This window comes from Pinus tabuliformis, chromosome 9, assembly GCF_031772625.1.
Source record: "Pinus tabuliformis cultivar Carrire ecotype Pingquan chromosome 9, CPIR1, whole genome shotgun sequence".
In the NCBI taxonomy this organism is placed as follows: domain Eukaryota; kingdom Viridiplantae; phylum Streptophyta; class Pinopsida; order Pinales; family Pinaceae; genus Pinus; species Pinus tabuliformis.
In genome coordinates, this window is record NC_142307.1 from 279,946,389 (window position 1) to 279,952,045 (window position 5,657).

Below are 5,657 nucleotides of genomic sequence, written 5' to 3' on the forward strand. Positions count from 1 at the left end.
CTCATCGAAACCCTCTTGTTCCACCAAACTTCTTAGTTCTTTTTTCAGGAGTGACCTTTCATATCCTCATGACTCTTGACTTGCTGGCTTCTAGTACTCTTTGGACTTCTATAACCTTTGGAGTTCCAAATGACTTTTGGAATTACATATGCCTTTTGGTATTACAGGTCCTTTGAAATTCCATGATTCTTGAGTTCACAAATGACTCTTGGACTTCTACTTGTTTGTCTTTTACAATAATTACAATCATACATCTTTGTATTTTACATCATCATATGATGAAACTGGACATGTCCCTATCTTGCTTGATTGGGATTGACTGTGGCTGATGAAATGGTCTTGCTTGAGTGGTGACATAGCTGCCGCTGCATCTGTTCTTTTTTCATCTTTTTATCATAACACTTCCACCCTCCAAAGGGTCTTAAATCTTAGAGTCTATAGGGTGCTTTGATCATCAAGTTTCAGGTGTTTTCTTGGTTATTTTCATGCTTCCTCTATTTATCCTCTTTTCTCGATCTTCAACATGCCTGCTTGCCATGAAGTCCCTGGAATACCCATTTCTGCAATCACTCATGACGAGCAACCATCAGTATGAAAATATCCTAATATACCATGTTTTTATGCATATTTTCCTGTGCATTCCTTTTTGGTGCACTTAAAATGGTCAAGGAGCTTCAAGGTGCAAGGGCACACTCTGAAAGGTTTAAGTACTGAGGAGGAGGAGCTTTGAGGCTTCGAAATGTGCTCATGTACCATAAGGAAGAAACAAATCAAGACAAGGTGAACATCACAAGTTTTAAGGACGAAGGGGAAGGCTTTGGGCATCCAAAGTTTACTATGCACTCAAGGGACAGAGGGAGGGCACAAGGAGCACTCATGAAGGCTAAAGGTTGAGGCTTCGTGCCTACGAGATGCACTAATGCACCTAAGTGGCCTCGAGAATAGCGCAAGGCGCACTACTAAAGGCTGGAGGTTAGAGGCTTCGTGCCTTCAAGGTGAGCCCTTGTGCTCAAGTAGTTCAACAGGGTGCATGGCGCATAAGGGAAGGTGGAAGGATTGAGCTTCAGGTTTTTAGGGTGTGTTAGTGTTCCAAAGGAGGGCACACTTCTTTGAGTTGAAGGCATGCACACAAGGAAGAATTAGTCATTTTTTGAGGGCACATTTTAGAATAAGGGGCTTCATGCTTTTGAAGTGTACCCAACTCTCAAGGACGACACAAGGTGCACTTTTGAACAACAAAGGGTCTCCCTTCAAGGCTTCAACGTGCGCTCATGATCTCTTGGCCGTAATGGGCTCGTTTTACAATCGAAATTTGTCTAAGTCTGGATGATTGGTCAAGGGGTGAGCAAGATGAGTTATAGACATAAAACCATGTACGACACATACTAACTCATTGAGAAAAATTAGACCAGATTGATCAATAATGAATATACATCAAAACGCCACCTTATGCACATTCCCCAAGTATAAATGATGAAGTATGTGCGACTGCAACTTGAAAGTGTCGTTTTACAACAACAAAGGTGTTATGACCATGAAACACATATAGAGATGTTGTATTCAATGCGACGACACTTGAGCACACTCAATAACACTTAAGACATATGAAACAACACAAAATGACACTTGATGACCAAGGTGATACTTGATACAACCATGAAATAGGCTCCAAAATTAGAATGTAGTGAACTTTTGGAGGGTGTTGTAGCAGCGACAACATGTTTATTTCAGAAATCAAGAGGATAATCAAAGTATTTTTGATCAAGAACCTTGTTTCTGGGGCCAATATAGACTCTCATTTAAGCTGAGGGAAAATTTTAAGAACCACCCTAAATTTATATGTATAATAAATGGGCTAATCCCCATGATACATAGGAAAAATGGGAGGCGATTTTATCAATAATATAATATGTATATATAATTTTTTTGGCGAATCTCTCACCAGATTATATTATCTTGTATAGTGATGGAGAATATTTCACTGAATTATAAAATCTAGTAAGATCTTGGTAAATCTTTTACTGAATAATAAAACATTGTGAAGTCTTGGCGAATGTTTTGTTAAAGTATGAAACCATATATGATAATAAGAAAACATATTCATTAAACTGTAATATACTAACATACATGTTTGGAAAAAAGAAACATAATTTTCTCTTCCTACAAACAATGTTCCAAGTTTCAGTGGCCATGTTTGTCAAGGTTCTTACAATACACTCTTTCATATCCTTCTATTAGTTTTGATAATATTCCACAACAAAGTTCTTGTAGGTGTTGATATTGACAACGAGTTCTGTCAAGGTAGGAGAGATTAATCTTTTCTCTACAACTTTTGTCAAGCTACCACTTTTTTCAAGTTATCAAATTTATTTCTTATTCCATAGACTCCAACTGCGAGATAAAAAAAAACACATCAAGTTTGTTTACCCCAACACGCCAACAAGTAGCAAGCCCCAACTATATTATATAAGAATGCATTAGGTATCCCAAAGGATTAAAGGGGATCTAATTGAAAGAAGTGACCATTGTGAGAATCCTTCCAATCAATATATGAATACATAAATGTAGATTTATTATTATTTTAATTGGAAATCTTCAATTAAATAATAAAATTTAATTGCGTCTCTCCCAATCTAAATTGCTTATTAGCATAATTCACTACCCTTATAGGTCTCGCATTTTTTAACAGTGTTGTAACATGTGGATTAATTTCCTTTTTGTGAACAATCTCCACCTTTTAGGAAAATATGGTGCAGTGGATCCAACCCCTACAGATCATTAGGACAAACTAAGAATAGCACAGAAGATGAAAGGTTGTACAAACCAGCTTATTTTTCAAACAACTAATCCAACATCAGTACCTAAACTTTTTCATGAAGATATCATATTGAGAATGTTTGAAAAACGGTGAGAAATCTTCTGCGAGGGTGATGCGGAAAGAGTGATAAGGTTTCATTGTTTTGAATTTTTTTTGTTAAAACAAAAAAAGTTAAAAACCAATATTAATGGAGATATTGGTATTTTTTACTAAATTTTGTGAAGTGACTAAATGTAGCTTTAACCATTCACCTTAAGATGTTTTTACAATATAACTTCCTAAGTCTATTTAATATCTTCATTATCATAAAAACCAACCTATATCCATCTTAACTCCACATCTACCACTCGTAGGGGGTTGAAATCTATTTATCCCTCTAATCACTTGGTAGACCCAGAATTAAGATGGATCTAAGATGATAGAATTTCCCTTTTAAATAGTCTATGCTCACATGAATACCATGGTATTACCATGGGTCAATACCATGGGTTATCATAAACTTGGAGCTTAAAAATTACTATTATTAATTTATAAAAATTAATAAAATTAATAATTGATTTTTATTTTATTGTTTATTTTAACCAAGTTAAAATGTTTAACATACATTAAATTACAACATCCATTTTTACTCTTGATCCAACAAGCCCCGAGAGGGATCAAATATTTTTTCACTCTATGGGATCAAATATTTTTTCACTCTATGCTAGTTTGCATATCACGATAGCCCTGAGAGGGATCAAATATTTTTCACTCTATGCTAGTTTACATATCACGATATTTGATCTCTCGGGGCTTAGTAGATCCAGAGTAAAGATGGATCTATGCTAGATTAATTCCCCCATTTAAATAGGTTACATTCCACATGAATACCTTGGGTCAATACCATATGCCATTTTTATTTTTATTAATACTAATATTAGGGTTAATAATGTTTTTTTGGATGGTATTAATAATAATCTAGCCCATGGTATTTGGCCCATAGTATTTTTCCCATAGGTTTCACCTAAATATAACGCATTTTTTGAGTGTTCGTAAATATAAGTTGACTTATGGAGTAAATATAAAAAAATGTTTTATTTGTTTACCATACCTCTCGTTTATTTATATTTTTATTAATTTACCATACCTCTTTTACAAATATGGTATTTGGCCCATAGGATTCACTTAAATAAAACCTCTTTTTTGAGCCTTCATAAATAGAAAGAGGGTTATGGACTAAATATAAAAAAAGGTTTTATTTATATACCATACCTTTTGAGTAAGTATAAAAAGAGGTTTTATTTATTTACCATACCTCCACTTTATTTATATTTTTATTTGTTTACACCGTTACATGTATATAAGGTGACTTATGGAGTAAATATAAAAAATGTTTTATTTATTTACCATACCTCTCATTTATTTATATTTTTATTAAACCACACCTCTTTTATAAATATGGTATTTGGCCCATATGATTCACTTAAATAAAACCTATTCTTGAAAATTAGGGCGAATGGAAGGTTGTAACTCCTAATTTCAAGGGCTAAATTTACCTTTTTTACCCTCTCCCTTAAAATAAGGTGGGCTATTTGAGGTGATTTGTAAAAATGTACCATGATACAAAATATTCGCCCACTAAAAATTTAAAACCCCTTAATTTCGCCTAAGGGCGAAAATTCACCCCTAAAATTTTCCATGGCTGTGGTTTCCTGAATTCAACCTTATATCCATGAAAGCTCTGGCCACCCTAGTTTGGGTAAGACTCCCTAATATCCCCATTTATTTGTTAAATACAGATATCTTAGCTTCTATAAGAAACTCACTCAGTCATTTAATTAAGATATATACACACAAGATTGGGAGGGTTATTATAACCTTTGCACACATCTGTGTCAAAATATATCTCAACAAAGGGCTGCTTGATTGGGTTGCTATTAATCATAATGTCCTAACCTTTTCACAACCATTGGACTACATAAACATAACTATCTGCTATAGGACTTGTGAACAACCAGGTCATCTTTAGAATGCTCTCTCTTCTTCTCAAGGCCACTCTCACCCCCCATATGCCAAGAAAAGTAATTGAGGATGAAAGACCCAAAATATCGAAAAGGATCTAAGAATTGTTAAGCTCCCAAGCAAGACAACATGTGGCAACAAAAATATTTTGCAACTAAACCTATTCCTTTAGCCTCAACTCAACCCCACACAACGCCATCTCTTCCCTCAGACTCTGGGATCCATCTCTTGAATGGATAAGAAAGAGACAACATCTATGATATTTCTTCCTCCATATGAGGGCACACATTTCTTCATGAATTAGATCACTTACATAGTTATAAGGAAGTAGCCATTGTTGTAGACCCTCCAGAAATGGAATTGCCTCAAGGAAATGCAGCCAATGTCTCCACACCATCTTCTCCTGACAACTTCTCAGGATGTATTAAATGTTTGTAACAAAAAAGGAAGTAAGGACCCTAAAAAAACCACATGATCATTTCTAGCTCAATGAACATAATCCCAGTATATGTTTTTTTATTTTAAATCTTATGTTAGCATGTATTTTGGTTTTGGATTTGGTTGGGTTTTCCGAGTGACAAAGCACAAATTTCTCAACTTTTCATGTAATCTACTATAAGGCAATACAACTTTTAATAAAAAAAAATAAATTTAAATTTATTACTATTGTTATTATTAATGATAAAAAATATTAATGTATATAGTATGAAATTACTCTATAAAAATATTGCCAGTGGAGATAGCTAGTGAAATTAACTAAAATCAACTATATTTAATTCATTTCAATACATTAATTATAGGAACTTATAATAAGAGGGAGTTCGCGTTGGAAACCTAA